The sequence below is a fragment of the Adiantum capillus-veneris genome, chromosome 6 (genome assembly GCF_014529385.1).
Source record: "Adiantum capillus-veneris isolate H3 chromosome 6, ASM1452938v2, whole genome shotgun sequence".
NCBI lineage: Eukaryota > Viridiplantae > Streptophyta > Polypodiopsida > Polypodiales > Pteridaceae > Adiantum > Adiantum capillus-veneris.
The window spans coordinates 75,033,409-75,051,535 of record NC_140936.1 but is presented as its reverse complement, the minus strand read 5'-3'; the positions used below and the strand labels follow the sequence as shown (position 1 = coordinate 75,051,535).

Below are 18,127 nucleotides of genomic sequence, written 5' to 3'. Positions count from 1 at the left end.
ATTCTACATAAAATGTCTCTTAAACAATACATATACTATTTTTAAATAACTTCTTTGAGACTACTCACCACCAGGATGCAAGCACAAGTCAAATGGAGATTCCTCCTGCTCCTCCGCAAAAGCTAAAGACCAAAAGAAAGCGTGACCCTGAGGCAATGGATGGATTGACATAGGAGATTCATCAGGTATTTTTGAATCTATATCAAATAAATAAATAAATCAACCACACAACATCGTTGGCAACCAATATTTGATGATAAAAAATCGCAACAATCGAAAGATAAAACCCATGTTGCAATTGAGGTCACCAAGGCGTGATTGATTGTAAAAGCCCCATACCGCTAAGTCCAGAAGGGACTGTCAGGTAAGCTATCATGTTTTTTAGTGATAGGCTAGTTTCGTAACTTTCAAGTTATATTTTTTTCTTATTCTATGATATTTTTACTATTGTAGTGGAGGAGTCGTTTTCCACTTAAAGTCTGTACGTTTTAACCTTAGGGTTGACATGATTGGATCGTTCCAACAGAGTGAGCTTGATGTTGAGGCATCGACAATGGCTATGAACCTATTTGCTATGTATGAACTTTAGTTTTTTTTCTTTTCGAATAGTTAAAATGATATGCATTTGTTATCACATATTTATATATATATATATATATATATATATATGAAGAACTTCTTTAGTTCGCCAGATCTTGGAAGCCATAGTTTCACCTTCTTTCCAACTGTTGATAGGTAATAATATTATTCACCATCTTTTTGTTGTATATGGTATGTTATTAAAATTTATGACACCCTACCTATGTTCAGATCCCATTGGACTCTTATCGTTTTGTACAATCCGCATCGTCTACGTCTAGATGGAATTCCTCGAAAAAGGTCATGCTTTTAAATGTTTGATTCCTCGTCCATTCTACGCTCAGCTCACGAATATCGGGATGTTCGACAAAGGTATACTTGCAGAGGTTATGTATGCTAAATAATTTTAGTCTCATTGCATAAGCTTCTTGTTTTCCTTGTTTTAGAGCCTATTAACATTTTGAAAAATATTGTACAGATCAAGTTGTACAGTCAGAGCTATTGGATTTGATAAATTCGATAGGATGTGAAACTATTGAGGTGAGTGATCTACAAAATCTCAATGTATCTTTTGGCAGTCAAATGTAATTTGTTTTGTTTCTTGGTGTAGATTCCACAACAGCCAAATGCTCATGATTGTGGATGGTATGTGACGAAATGTATGCGCATGTTTATTAAGGGTGGCTTGGTCGGTCGCCTCGCCATGTTCTTGGGTAATCCATTATGTTGTTTGTTTTGTTAAGGATTATATGTAGTTGTTTATAGAAGCTTTTGACTACTTATATTTATGGCAGCTTTCTAGAAAATGGTTTCAACATGAAGATGTGAAGATATTGAAAGAAGATCTTAGAGAATGGTTGGCCCGAGCACTTGGAGAAGTGCCATTGCAAAAGGAATAGACAATGGATTTTTTCTATACATGTAGCTTTTGGACTCGTGTAGCGATGATATGACTTGCTTTATGTATGCTCTTCAGACACGACTTGGCTAACAACTCTTTGGAGTTAATTTTGATACAAAACCTTAGTATATTTTATGGTCATGGTTTTTCGTTATGGTTTATGATCATCGTTATGGTTTTTGGTGTGGTCTCGAGTTACGGTTTATGGTCATGGTATCCAGTTATGGTTTATGGTCATGGGTTCTTATGTAGTTTATGATCATGACTCCCGATTATGTGTTGCCGATTATGGCTGTGGTGAGTGACTCCGGTTATGGTTTACGTTTCCGGTATGTTTTTGAGTTACATATCCGATTATGGTTTGCGTTTCTAGTTATGGTTGCCGGTTATGGTTATGGTGAGTATTTTCGACTCCGCTTATGGATTATGTTTTTTGTTTTCGTTATGGTTATGGTTTTCGATTATGGTTATGGTAAGTGATTCTGGTTATGATTTACATTTTCGGTATGGTTTTGAGTTACATATCCGGTTATGGTTTGCTTTTATGGTTATGGTTGCCGGTTATGGTTATGGTAAATGTTTTCGACTCCAGGTATGGTTTGCGTTTCCGGTTATGGTTATGGTTTTGACTCTGGTTATGGTTTACGTTTCCGGTATGGTTTTGAGTTACATATCCAGTTATAGTTTGCGTTTATGGTTATGGTTATGGTAAGTGTTTTCAACTCTGGTTATGGTTTATGTTTCCGGTATGGTTTTGAGTTACATATCCGGTTATGGTTTTCGTTTATGGTTATAGTTCAGTTATGGTTGCCACTTATGCGTTTTTTGTATGGTTTTCGAGTATGATTGTGTGATTTACGTTTTTAATTGCGTTTCAGATTTTGACTCCGGCTATGGTTTGCATTTCCGGTTATGGTTTTGACTCCGGTTATGGTTATGATCTTGACTCCGGTTATGGTTTATGTTTTCGGTATGGTTTTGAGTCACGTATCCAGTTATGGTTTGCGTTTATGGTTATGGTTGCCGGTTATGGTTGTCACTTATGCGTTTTTTGTATGGTTTTTGAGTATGATTGTGTGATTTACGTTTTCAATTGCGTTTCTGATTTCGACTCCGGCTATGGTTTGCATTTTGTTATGGTTATGGTTATGGTTTTGACTCCAATTATGGTTATGGTTTCGACTCCGGTTATGGTTATGGTTTTGACTCCGGTCATGGTTTACGTTTTCGATATAGTTTTGAGTTACGTATCCGGTTATGGTTTGCATTTATGGTTATAGCTGCCGGTGATGGTTGCCACTTATGCGTTTTTTGTATGGTTTTCGAGTATGATTGTGTGATTTACTCCGGTTATGGTTTGCATTTTATGGTTATAGCTGCCGGTTATGGTTGCCACTTATGCGTTTTTTGTATGGTTTTCGAGTATGATTGTGTGATTTACTCCGGTTATGGTTTGCATTTTTGGTTATGGTTTTATGGTTATTGTTTCGACTCCGGTTATGGTTATGGTTTCGACTCCGGTTATGGTATACGTTTCCGATTTAGGGTTTTGAGTTATGTATCAATTATGGTTTGTGTTTATGGTTATGGTTGTCGGTTATGGGAAGTGTTTCCGACTCCGGTTATGGGTGTGTAATATTGGTTTCCGGTTATGATTATGGTTTTGGATTATCTGGTTATGGTTTGAATTTATGGTTGCCGATTATGGTTATGGTTTCCGACTCCGGTTATGGTTTGCGTTTATGGTTTTTAGTTATGGTTATAATTTTCGATTATAGTTATGGTAAGTGATTCCGGTTATAGTTTACGTTCCCGGTATGGTTCAAGTTGCGTATCCGGTTATGGTTTGCGTGTATGGTTATAGTTGTCGGTTATGATTATGGTTTCCGACTCCGGTTATGGTTTGCATTTATGGTTTCCGGTTATGGTTATGGTCGAGTTCGTGTTACATTTGGTTGTATTTGACGTACACTTCCTTGTGTAGGCATGTCCACAGTTTTCGGGCACATGCTTGAGAACAATATATCTTTTGTCGTGGTAAGTTGGTTCCAAAGCGTATTCAATCCTTTTTAATCTCTTTCATGCAAGTTTTTTTGAATGAGACTCAGCATGTCTTTAAGACTTCCAATACAATATGATAGATTCTCTGCAGACACCTTCTCTTTTCCATCGTTGTCGTCCTTTTCATCAACATTTTCCGGTAAATTGTGATTCCAATGATTATCTACAGTAGGTAGAAGTTCCTTCAAATCTTCAAAACAATGAGATACTATCAATCGAACACCATAGATGTGTTTGCATTGGGAGCTCCAATCTGCACAATCACAGTAGTTGCTTTGCAAGCTTACATGATACCATGAGGTTGGGTTTGATGTACTTCTTATTTTGAATAGCAAAGACATGTCATTCAATACTTGTAGGCTTGTTTGATCATGCTTGTACTTTTGTAAAATTTCCTCTCCTGCTGGTAACCTTGAGGTGTGGCTCCTTGACGAGCCACGGATAGAAAATCGACCTGAGTCAGCTGCATAGACACAATATTAATACATAAAACTCTGGCCCAACATATATCATAGAGTTAATCTTGTACCTATCTCTTGCTTTTGCTTGAAGAAACGAGATAGTGTTCCACCCATTCAATTCCCTGTCTTAGAATCTCCCACAAGAGCATGTATCAACTCAACTACTGATCGATTTATACGAGCATCTAGAAGTGTATATTTAATGTATTGCCACAATCTTTCAATCAAATTTGTTGTATCAACTTTTCCATAGTTGAACAATCTTCCCCACTTAGGCCACATTGCTCTTCACATGCAACTATGTCCACACCAACCATTTGAAACGTACCACTGAACATTGGGAAATTGTGAGTACTTGCTTAGGAATACTTGATAACGTCCTTCAAAGTCCTCTTCTGTAGCACTATGCATAAGATTGGACAAGCTTGTATAGATGTCATTTCTTATCTCTTTGGGGACCTCCATATAGATAAATCTTAAAGAATTGATGAGAGGATGATAAGGACATGACAACAATGCGTAAAATTTACTTACTTGTGGAAGAAGATTCTCCACCCATGCTTTCTTTACATGGAACCAGCACAACAACACTAGACAGGAGATTTGTTGCCAAGTTCCATCTTCACTAATGGCCCAAGAATGAGGATCCTCATTTATTGCCGCTAAGCATGCTTCTAGTTCTTGTTGGGATTTATCAATTACAATTGCACTTGGACGGATACTACCCATTCGAGAGAAAATTAGACTTAACATCCTTTCTAAAGCAGTAACCTCACGGTGAGACCCCGGATCACATGTGCACATCATACACCATATGGGTAGGCCATTTCCAAGTTGTTTTGATAAGACAGCAGCATATAATGGTAGACTATATATGTTCGTTCTGAAAGTACTATCAATGGCCCATGCATTATTATGTGAAAAACGTATCGCCATTTGCAACATCCAGTCATCTTGAATGATAAGTATAAATGGATTATCTTTATCATCAATAACCTCTGGATTATAAGTTTGACAGTATAAAACCTATAATATTTCATGATGTTATTTTTCACAAAAGGACGGCAACAAAGGAGCAAAATCACAAAAAACGTGTACATACCTTATTTTGTTTCTTGAGATCCAAAGCTTCATTGTACATTGACTCCCAACCATCCTTGGACACGTCAGCTGCACTTTTATGTAGGGATTTATGATCTTAATACATCAATCTTTCTATTACCAAGAGAAAAAGTAAAGATATGTACCTGCATGGCGTACAAGATAGGACAAAGAAGCAATCTCTTGGGGAATCATGAAGAACCTGAAAATAGTGCACTCAAGGAGAGATGCTTTTTGCATATGGATTTTTTCTTTGGATATATACATTTGAGCTACATGTCGAGAGCTTCCCACATCAAATAAATCTTGTATACAACTTTCTAATACTGAAGGGTGGACAGGGAGATGGTATAGGTCATTTTTGGTTCTTGGTTCATGACCCGTATGGTGAGGATGAAGAAGTATTTGAACATTGTCTAAGTCTTTCTTATACTCTACTTGAACTTTGAAGCTACAACCACACTTCTTGGATGTATGCAATCTCTTCTTGCTTCCTTTTCGTGTAGGTTCACCTCCCCTATGGCATTTATAGTCAACAATGGTTTTCAAAGAGCCATAAGTCTTTGTTGAATGTACTCGGAGCAACCTTTCCTTGTACTCAATCATTATACACTTAAGTTTCTCTTCCACATTGGTCCTTGTTGTAGTGAGTATCATGGAAGGCTCCCTATTGAGTTCCATTCTTTGGTGCCATGATTGTGGAGCAGTTTGGTTCCTAGTGTGATTGCACTCACATGCATTGAAAAAGTCCCGAATGTAAGTAAGGGAAATTCCATGCTTTTGAATACCAACATACCATTTTGACTTGACCTCCTCTATCGTGTCATTAACATCACGATGTCTACCTTGAGTCTCATCAAGATAGGCTTGTTGGACAATACTTTCCCAATCCTCAATGCATGCAATCCGCAGATTGGGAGCTATCTTAAGACAAAGGCAAAGAACATTACCTTCTTTCCTTGAAATCTTTAAATTATCCTTTATTCTTCTCCATTTCTTTAAATCCACCAAATGGGTACAACTTTTGAGATGTTCCAATGTTACACATAGATCTCCTTGCAATGCTTCAATCATAAGGTTGTATGTGTCCTTGTTGAAGTATAAATAAACATGTGACACGTATGAGAATGGATCAGGAGTACCTCTTTGAGAAGTAGAATGGCTAGCCTCAAGACTTTGAAAGGGTCACGAAGACCCCCGGTGCAACCCATCATCACTTGAGGATTCAATTGATTCATAGTTGGAAGAAGATAATCACCAGCTTCTTCTCCAAAAAGGGATTCCATTTTCTGTAGACTCGTGCTCCATATCATGCATATAGATTTTGGGTTTCTTGATTAGCCATGAAAAGTAATGTGAACCCAACTCGACCCGTCACTGCTAAAAACTAATCTCGGGATCCCGAGATTAGATTTACCTCCCGAGTTTAATTTGGTAGGTGGTGCCGCACATTTATGATGACATTAACTCCCACTTTTGTAACTTTATGGGAAAGATCTTTTTTTTTGGGAGAATAATATCCTTAAAAGTCTATGAAATCATTCAAGTCATTCAGAGCGCTGCCAGTAGTAATCCCTCTTGCCAAAACTAAAATCGGGAAAAAACTAAACTCGGGATCCCGAGTTTAGTTTTTAAAGATCGACGGGCGAGATTGCGTGCGCCCCTCTTTTTGAATGAGCGCCATTGATCCCATGCTTTATATGACCGCGTGGCACTTAAAGGGGAGGGTCCGCGCCGGTGCGGAATGGTTGCAACAGAAGACCAGGGATGGGAGGGGTCATGCGGGTAGGGTGAATTTTTTTAATGAAACGAGTGTGAGACCTTTAAGTCTTTAATGTATACAACATAAATTCTGACCTATCCTCCCCTAGTCCCTCCTCGTTGAGATCCTTACCCTTGTTCCATGGCACACCCTACGCTTGACAATAGATGCCACCGTTGTGCATGAGCTCATAGGGACAACCTCCCTCCAGAGTGGATACCCTTCGCCTTCCTCGGGCACGTGCCGTTGTGGACCTCAAGCCTCGGCCCTTCACTTCGACAGTCGAACGTAGCTTGCCTGCCCAATACACCTCAAATAGTCATCACTCCCTAAAACGCCAACCAGCATGCCAATGAAATGGAGCCCGCAACCAGCTTGGTTGCAACTAATTCAACTCCCTAGTAGAGACAATTTTATAAAAAAGAAAAAACTTGCATTGTTAATCGTAAATCTACTGGAACCGTTCCGCGCTAGTGTGGACTAGTTTCAACAGGTTTCACAAGGGCATAAGAGACAATGTGAGAGGCTAGAGAGCAAAAAAGGCTTTGGCAGCATAACCTTATAGTATGCACACTCTACACAAAAGGTGCCTTCCACATTATGATACAACATGAGCCAAAAACATTAATATGTGCTTTTTCTAAATATACACTCACTATCAGGTTCCAAAGAGGAGGCCCAATGTGGCGAGGTCTTTAATGGCGCCACATGCTTATGTCATTGTCTCCACTTTAAAAAAAACTATGAGAACAACCCCAACAAGGTCACATGCAATCTTTTCAATGGGGAAAAGTGTGAATGCCAGAAAAACTACAAGAATCCATAATGCCAAGAAGGAAATGGAGCCAAGAACAACTCCTCAGATAGAAGCAAGACCCATGTCAATGTGCTAAAAATTTGCATGAACAATATTTGAATGGACGTGTTCAATTAGAAAAATTGAGCATGTTCAATATCTAAATAAACGTGTTCAATTAGAAAAATTGCAGAAGTAGGGCAAGGGGTTGATTGCAAAAACAAAGGGTGTCATATGCACATAAGTCAAAGCTACTTTAAAGATACAATTGAAGATCATGTTTTGTCGAGTCTTAATGCTAATACGACAAGTGACTTGTTGTGCATGCTACAATGATGCTGCAATGTAGGGCACCCACAAAAAGTAGCCAAACTTTTGCACTCATATTATAATCATGGACATGCATAACATGATCATTGATAGCCAGTGCATTGAAAAGGATGTGGAAGACTTAGTGCATTTGCATGTATGATAGGTACATTAAAGTTACAAGCCCAGAAAGAGTTGAAGGAAGCTGATTGCTTGTCTAGGCTCCCTTGATGTCGCTTTTAGACTTGCCGACTTTACCATTATTGAGCCATAAGAAGTCCAAAAGGAGCTATCCCTTGGCAATTCTGCTATATTAGACCCACCCCACTACTTTCTATAATTAACCAATTTGAGCCGTGGGTGTAGATACTTAAGTGCTTATTTTCAAAGCCTAAGAGGAGTAGCAACTAAGGTTTTGAATTGCCAAAAAATACACTAAGTAAAGACATAAGTAGAATTAGCATGGCTGACAATAACCAAGAGAGTTGAATGAACATTGATAACTTTGATTTTGCACATGAAGATGCTAATGATGATGCCCCCATGTTTATCAATTATCTTGTTACTAGGTTGCATCAAGCTATGGGCAAGCTATGGGCAACCCTACTTTGCAAGCCGAAGTTACTCAAGAACTTCGTGCTTATGGGATTTCCCTTCCTCTCCAAGAGGAGAGAGAGCTTAGGAGGCCACTTGATGAAACCCCCAAAAGAAGACTCTCTCCCATACGAGAGGAGGAATCCAAAGAACAAGAAATTAATGAATCCCTAAGTTACTTTGAAGATGTGGCTCCACGAAGACGGCGGTCTAGAAGATCGCCAACTCCTCCCATGAGGAAATGGTCAACACACAATCCTTCTCCTCGTCACTCGGAAAGGGAAGAGAGGAAACAAAGGAAGAAAAGGTCAAGAAAGAGGTCACCCTCTTCTCCTTCTTCTTCACCTTCGTCCTCTCCCGATAAAATCTATGGCTATTCTCCTAGAGAATACAAGAGGGGAGGACATCGCAAATCATACCCTGCATGGCAAAGATCACAAAATCTCAACAAGTTCAAAGAGGGAGGAAAGACTATCTCTTTTCTCACCTATGATGGAACCTTCGGTGCCACCGACAAAATATTGGCCTTCATCCGACAATTCAATGCGGCCTTTGGAGACGAGGGCTTCACGGAGTCCTCCAAGCTATGCCATGTAGCTATGCACTTCCAGAAAACGGCTCGTCAATGGTGGGCTAGCCTTCATGGCAACGGTGTTACCATATACATGTGGCAGTGATGTGTGTGAACACATCACTAGCACCGCCGGGGCATTTTTTCCTTCTTTAGGAGGTTAAGTTTTCCCCAATGCATTGTATATACGCCCATCACTCTAGGGCTATCTATCTTTCCATTGCACACTAAGTAACACACTCTCTATTGTGTGCCTTGAGCTTCCTTCATCTTCTCCAAGATGTGTGCATTTCTCTGCAACCCTAATTCCAACAATTGGTATCAGAGCAGGTTGCGTCCTCTTGGGCTTAGTCACCAGCTGCTCCAACACACGCCTGCTCACTTTCTCCAATTTCAATGAGGTTTTCCGAGCATTCGCAGGTCGACAAATATTTTAGGATAGCTCGTAGAGCTGAGTCTGCTCAGATTTTTGATTCGGGCTCATTTCGGCCTCCGGTTCCACTACAGGCAGGTCTGCACATGCAATTTCATCATTTTATGCAAATTTTTTGTCAGTGCCATTTTCTGCATAACAGGTGCCTTACAGTGTTCTACGGTTTGTGCTATAGCACGTGTTGTTCCCGCTTCGTTTCTCCTCTTTTCGGACAATTTTTACATCAGGTGCAACATTTACCATGGCTGACAACAACACAAATGTCTTCAAGATGTTTTCTGCTGTGGACAGGTTGGATGGGGACAATTACCCTATGTGGGCTTATAAGATGCAACACCTTCTTGTGTCAAAGGGCATCTAGAATATTGTGCAAGGAATTGATGTACGTCCTGGTTATGAGGATGTAGGGGATGTTGACGATGTTGCAGGTCTTGCTGCAAGGATTGCTGCTATTAGAGTTGTTTTGCCTACGACAGAACAAGCTCGTTGGGATGTAAAGGATGCGCAGGCTCATGCATTGATTGTGTTGTTTGTGAAGTGCATCATTGTTCCTCACATTCGTTCAGCAAAATCTACAAAACAGGCATGGGATATTCTAGCAGGTCATTATGCAGGCCGCAATGAGGCTAAAATTGCTTTGCTGTGTAAAGAGCTGGAGTCGAAGATTATGCATGAGGAAGATGATATGGAAACTTTTCTTTCTGGTGTCAAGGATATCAATGAGCAACTTATTTCTGCAAGTGAAGTCATTTTAAACAATTCCCTTATGCAGACCGTTCCAGATTCTTACCAGACTTTTGCTAGTACTTGGAGACTTATGACCCAAGGAAATCCTGAAGTTGTCAAGTTTGATGCATTATGCAACTTTTTGTTGAAAGAGTCACTTTCCCCCCCAAAAAAAAGGACTAGACAGCGTGCAGTTGAACAGGTTTTTATTGCTCCTCAAAGAAAGGGTGGTAACAGCAATGCAGCCACTTCTTATGGTTCTACTGCGAGTGGAAAAACTTTTTTTCCCAATGCTTCTGCTGGTAGCACTTCGTCTAGCAATTCTGGTGATAAGAGCAAAAAGAAGATGCGTTGCCATTATTGTAAAGCTAATGATCACTTGATCAAGTAGTGTCCTAAGTTGAAGGCAAAAGAGGCTAAGAAGAAAGAGGGTGGTTCCACTGCAAATGCTGGTTCCACTACAAATGCAGCCATTGTTGAGTCTTCTATAAAAGGAGACTGTAATACTAATGTTGATGCAGAATGGGATTTTAGTGCAGAGTGCACTTACAATCCTGTTGTCCATGATGCATGCATGTCAGTTGCTGCAGATTCACATTTGTGGTATTTCGACAGTGGTGCTACAAAGCACATTACCTCACGTCGTGAATTGTTCACCTCTCTCGAGTCTGTCCCTCATGGGAATTATGTCACTTGTGCCAACAATGCCTCTTATCCAGTTCAGGGATTTGGAAGGATTGTGCTTACTGCTGCTAATGGCAGTTCTTTCACACTTGCTAATGCACTTTATGTATCTGGGATCAAGAAGAATCTTTTGTCTATATCTGCACTTGATAGACTTGGACTTGTAGTCAAATTTGTGGATGACAGATGTAAAGTTCATGATCTCAGTTTTGGTGATGAAATTGTTGCATCTGAGATTTTGTACCATGGGTTGTATAAGCTCACTTTGTATGACAAGTGTGGAAAAAAATTGCGAATGCAGTTGCAGATTCAAGGGCTATTTCAGATGCAAAACTTTGGCATCCACGTTTTGGTCATTTGAATTTTTCCAATTTGCTACGTTTGCAAAATCTGATATGGTTGCTTCTTTTCCGCCTCTTGAAGCACTTGTCAAACATGTTTGTGAAGGCTGTATTTTGGTAAGATGCAGCGTTCTAAGTTGCCAAACGATGGTTCAGTTTGGGCCACATGCAGGTTGCAGCTTGTGCATACTGATGTTTGTGGGCCCATGCAAACTCCGTCCTTGGGCAATTACCTTTACTTCGTGACTTTCATTTCAGATGATTACTCCAGGCATGCATGGGTATTTCTGCTTAAAGCGAAGTCCGAAGTTTTTATGTGCTTCCAACAATTTCTGGCTGTGGTTGAAAATGTCTCGAAATGTACTATGGGCACCCTCCGTTCCGATCGAGGGGGGGAGTATATGTCTCATGAATTCAATGAATTTCTGGCTAGTTGTGGGATAAAACACCAATGCATAGTGCCTTATACACCTCAACAAAATGGTGTTGCTTAGAGGAAAAACAAGTCACTTACGGAAATGGCACGATGTATGGTTAAAAGTCAAGCTTTTCCGCATTCTTTTTGGCTTGAGGCCATCATGTGTGCCACTTATGTACTAAGCAGGTGTCCTATGAAAGCTTTGCAATCTATTACTCCATATGAAGCATGGCATGATAGAAAGCCTTCTATTGAGCACAAGCGTGTTTTTGGCTATTTGGCATATGCTTTGGTGCCACAAACACAGCGCAAAAAACTGGATGATAAGGCTGTCAAATGTATTTTTGTTGGTTATAGTACTAAAAACAAAGGTTATAGGTTCTATCATCCGCAAACAAAGCATATTCTGGTTTCACGAGATGTAGTGTTTGTGGAAGATTCTGTTCAGCCCTTGCTGTCATGTACTAGAGAAAATAATGTAAGCTCACAGGACATTTATGACACTTTGTTTCCTCTTTTAAGTGGTGGAAGTTCGAATATAAATTCCAATGAGGCAAATGTATAGCCTATGGGGGTTTCTGAAAATGTTACAGATCAGACTACTGATGCAAATGTACATGATGTACTTGATGAGGAAAGGGCTAAAAATGAGAAGGCTAGAGGTATGCCAAAATGGATGGTGCATACATTGCATGATAGTAAATTGGATGCACCTTTGTCTAGCCATACTCGTTCAGGCTCTCACCATGCATCTTATGTATCATATTGTTATGCTTTGACTGTGTCTAGGCTGTGTCTAGCTTACAAGATGTTGAGGAGCCTCTATCTTTTGATGAAGCACAAAATTCAAAAAATTGGATCGCTGCCATGCAATTAGAATATGATGCACTTATAGAAAATGACACATGGACTTTATGTGATTTGCCTCCTAGAAAAAAGGCCATTGGTACAAAGTGGGTTTACAAGTTGAAACGCAAGCCGCATGGTGAGATCGATCTCCATAAGACTCGACTTGTTGCAAAGGGTTATGCACAGCAAAAAGGCATAGATTATGAAGAGACTTTTGCTCCCACTTGTCGTATGACTATTGTGAATTTTCTATGTGCATTGGCAGCTCCTTTTGGTTGGGATGTACATCAATCAGACATTGTTACTGCTTTCTTAAATGGTGACATATTTGAGAAAGTTTATGTAACGCAACCTCGTGGTTTTGTCGTGAAAGGACAAGAGGAAAAAGTGTGTAGATGTAAGAATGCTTTGTATGGGTTGGAGCAATCTCCTCGTGCTTGGTATGAGAAAGCTGACACTCATTTGGTCAAGCGAGGCTTTCGTAACAATCCAACAGAAAGCACATTGTATGTTAAGCATGAAGGTGATGTACTTCTCATTGTGGCTCTTTATGTAGATGATTTGCTAACCACTGGACCAAATGAGAGACATATTTCTGAATTTAAGGCTGATTTGAATGCTACTTTCAAGATGAAAGATTTGGGGCTGTTGCATCATTATTTGGGATATAGTTTAAGCACTGTGATGATGGTATTGCCTTGTGTCAAAAAAGTTACATAGAGACATTGCTATGTAAGTTTGGACTTGAGGATTGCAAACCTATTGCCACTCCCATGGAAACAGGTTTGAAATTGAGTCTTCATGATGTTGGTGATCCTGCTGCTGTCACTCTTTACCAAACTGTTGTTGGATGCCTCATTTATATATGCAACATGAGGCCAGATATTCAGTTTGCAGTCTCACAGGTCATCAGATTTATGCATAGCCCAAGGTCTAAGCATTGGCACACTGTCAAGAGGATTTTCTGATACCTTAGTGACACTTTACATCTTGGCTTTTTGTATCCCAAGGGAGGATCATTGCTGCCAGACTTACATGCTTTTTTGAACTTAGATTGGGCTGGTGGTTTTGACAGGCGAGTGTCCACAAGTGGTTTTTGATTCATGCTTGGCAGTTCATGTATATCATGGTTGAGCAAGAAGCAACCCGTTGTGGCCACTTCGAGTTGTGAGGCTGAGTACAGGGAAGTCTTCACAGCTACAGTTGAGTGTGTATGGCTCAGACCTCTTATGGCTGATTTGGGTGTTGGACAGGACATTGCCAACACTATCTACACTGACAGTCATAGCGCATTGGCAATTGCGAGGAACCTAGTTTTTCATGCTCGCACAAAGCACATTGAGGTGCATTACCACTATGTCAGGGAGAGACTCTCAGGAGGAGAGATCAGCTTGGCTGATATGCCAACACAGGACAACCTTGCAGATCTTTTCACAAAGGCATTGTCTCGTGAGAAGCTCGAAGCTTTCCGCAAAGCTTTGGGCTTACTCCCCTTTGTGCACTGATCATGTCCTCAGGGCATGGCACTTCCCTTTACTCTTGTTCACCGCATCGCTCCAGGGGAGATTTGCTACCATATACATGTGGTAGTGATGTGTGTGAACACACTAGGACCGCCGGGGCATTTTTTCCTTCTTTAGGAGGTTAAGTTTTCCCCATTGCATTGTATATACGCCCATCGCCCTAGGGCTATCTATCTTTCCATTGCACACTAAGTAACACACTCTCTATTGTGTGCCTTGAGCTTCCTTCGTCTTCTCCAAGCTGTGTGCATTTCTCTACAACCCTAATTCCAACAAACAGTGAAGTCAATTAAGCATGGAAACCTTTTATGCCTCTTGAAAGTTTGTTTTTTAAATAAACACTTCAAGAACCTTAGTCATTTAAGCATAAAAATCACCTCAAGCTTTACGCAAGGTTCCCACAAACACTTTAAGCACTTTAGTTAGCAAGCCGACAAGCACCTCATGCTTGGGTAGGGTTCCCACCTGAAGGTCAGTCCTAACTCGCCTAAGGTCAAAGGACTTTTCACATTAACTTTTGGAGGTCTTTAATGAAGCTAAACCTAAGGTATTTAAGCTCCATTAGGTAGCATTGCTCTTGAACATACCATCTCTTAACCTCGGCCTCATGTTGAGACAGATCCATAAGCACATGTCTATATTCTAACCCTTTTTCCCGTTTATTCTCCCACATTAAATGATCAGTTTAATATGAGAAAATTATTTGGGTTGGTTAGATATTAGATTTTATGACATGGGAGTTGGTTGAGTTTCCTAAAGGTAAGCGGACACTGCAGAACAAATGGGTGTATAAGCTGAAGGAAGAAGAAGGTGGAAAGAAAAAGTACAAGTCTAGGCTTGTGGTGAAAGGGTTTTCTCAAAAGAAAGGTATTGACTTCAATGAAATATCTTTTGATGTTGTAAAAATGAACTCAATTAGGCTTGTCTTAAGCCTTGTGGCTACTCATGATTTTAATCTTGAGCAAAATTAAATACGGCATTCCCTCACAGTGACTTAGAGGAGGAAATCTACATGCTTCAACCAAAGGGGTATAAAGTAAAAGGTAATGAAAAAATGGTTTGCAGATTAAAGAGAGCTTGTATGCTTTAAAGCAAGCATCAAGACATTGGTTCTTGAAGTTCGATCATGGATGTTGGATCACGGATTAACAACATTCAACTCAGATCATTGCAAACCAAAATTTTCACGCGGCCAGAGACTCGCTTTGTTCAAATATTATGGTCAGACAATGGTCAAAAAATGGTCGATCGATTGGCCGTTGGCCGAATTGAATGGCCGATGGCCGATTTCAAAGGTGGACTTGTCTTCTCAAGGGCGGTCACCTATGGGCGGATTGGGAGTCCAATTTGGACTTCTCTACACAAGGGCGGCTACACACACACACACACACACACACACACACACACACACACACAAGTTGTGTGTCTCAAAAAAAAAATATTTTCAAGACTGTCATTTTGTCTCTTTTAAATTTTAAAGTGCTTATTTAAAGGTTATAATGTCAAAATTGCTAATTTTTTAGACTTTACATCTTGCGTTCTCTCTCTCTCTCTCTCTCTCTCTCTCTCTCTCTCTCTCTCTCAACATGCACCTAATCTTTCTTTGACAATTTTTTTATGTACCATTTTTTAAAAGTAAGTGAAACCTACCAAGTTTTCTCAATATGGGGAACCTACCAAGTCTTTTATCAAGATTTGGTTCAAATTTTTAAGCTTAAAGGAAATTTAAAATTTATTTCCAAGCTAAACTCTCACACACACACTCTCTCTCTCTTTCTCTCTCTCTCTCTCTCCCCCCCCCCGACTGGCCTAGATTGGTAATGACTATACTACCTTTGTGAGCTTAATATCAAATTAGGTTTTTTATGCCATCAAAACTATACCACCTATTGGGTTTTTTTATCAAAGCTTCCAAACAATTGCTTCAACCATCCAAGCCTCTCGTGGTTTTTTTTTTCTTGAAGTATTTTTTGTGCAATTTTTTATCTATGCTAAAATGAACATATAGTATGGGAAAAACCTCTTTGTTTTATGATATATGTATGATAAACCTAGGTTGTTTAAGCGTAATGTTCAAACTAAGTAAGTATTTAATTCTATACCTGAGAGATAAGTAGATTTTTCTATAGTACATTAACTTGATTACAAACTTGATTCCATTTGTTTTGTTTTTACTAAGCAAGGGATTCAATGATTACCTTTAAAGGTTCATTGTGATTTGTCAAACATAAGGTTAATTTTCATTGAATACCTACAATACGTAAAATGTTTTTTGCTTCACGTAACTTATCAAGCTCTTTTCAACAAGTCTAGTTCGTGAGCACCCTAAGTGGATGGGGGGTTTCTAATCACTGAGCAAAAAAAAACGAGCGAAGATAAATTCGAGCAAATTGATACAAGATCAACAATGATGTAAGCAAAAAATTATGCATTGGCACATTACTTTCATTGCCACAGATCTGACACTTAATTGACAAAAAATGAGATTTAAGAATCATTATGAAAATTGAATACTTGAGACAAAAGCAATCTCTTCATACTAAAAACGTGGCATACTTTCTCTCAAAAATAGACAACCAAAAACAAGTGCCTAAAGCATTAAGCACGGACAAGCGATCTCTCTCTCCCTGTCTCTCTCTCTCTCTATCTCTCTCTCTGTCTCTACTTTGCATTGTAGTACCCTTCAACTGCCCTCCATTTCCCCTTGTCAAATTGGCACTAAAATGGTGGATGAAATGAGTGCAACAAGCTATGGATGCACACGCTATAAGTACATTAATGGTGTATGCAGTGGCAACAATGAAGTGATGTGCCCAATGCATGCATGATGAACTCAAGCATACCCAACTGCCTCATGACCATCTCAACGAGATTCTTGAGGTTTCATTTGTCTACTACTTTTTACCAGACTTGACTAACACTTAATCCATGTTAAGATCTGCTAAGAGCATAAGAGAAGGTCCCATTCTATGAGGCTCATGTGAAACGGGTACATGTTTAGTTGTTGCTTCACTTAGTGGTGACGGAGTTGATTCCTAAAGTCTCCTTTACTCAAACAGATTTGCAAATAGTGACATTCTTTAATGGAAGCTTGTAAGTGCAAATTGAGGTTTGTCTAGATGGACAAGACTATGAAAGGGGAAAAATCAACCAAGGAAGCACAGAAGGTTGTCATCTCTTTTCAAAATGGTTGCATCACATTGAGAGTGGTCCTTTGGAAGGTAATACTTGTGAAGAAAACTCGATATCTCAAGAGGCCCCTTCTCTCTATCGATCTCTACTTCTATGTGGTTTAAAAAAAAGGAGTTCCACTATAGCCTTCCAAATTACAATATCAAAAGGAATAGAAATTCACACCCAACACACGCTTCTATTTAGCCAAGCCATACAAAAAGTTACTCAAGAAATTTAAAAGTCCGAGCTTGTATTTCATTCTAAAGCTTATATAGAACATGTAGAACCTCAATCACTCCTTCATTACACAGACCAGTTAGAATGCAATTCCAGCTTAATACAATGCAAAATTTTACAAGGTTAAACATGCTAAATTAATGAAACAAAGCATGCATCTCCAAATGCCCAATCCTTTCCTTCCTGGATATACTCATACTCAATCCCCCAATGGCCAGTCAGCTAAATTCTCAACCCTACATTATGTATATTTTTCTATTCTGCTTGATCAATGCACCAAAATATGCCGAAAAAATTGTGCAATGTGGGGAACGATGCTCTGTTAGCGCGCATTTCTGCCTCTCACCTCAAACTAAGTAAATTGTCTACCCTTAAGAAATTATAACCAGTCATCGTAAGCAATTCCCGATTAGAAATGTCTACTGAGGCAGAAGGCGGTCTTAGAGTGTTACCTTTGACAACCGCTCCTGATGAGGCAACAGCAGAAGCCACAGCTGAGATAAACAATCAAGATTTACACCTGCGTCAAAAACCCTGCACATGATTGTGATGATTTTTCTTCATCTTGATAGACTCAATTTCTTTGTGGATGCCAGAGTTGGCATCT

At 39.6% G+C, this 18,127-nt stretch overlaps 1 pseudogene; it reads left to right on the top strand.

The window, feature by feature from the left end:
• The first annotated feature begins 892 nt into the window (after positions 1–892).
• Positions 893–1,478, top strand: LOC147455716 (uncharacterized; annotated as a pseudogene).
• The last annotated feature ends 16,649 nt before the right edge of the window (positions 1,479–18,127 follow it).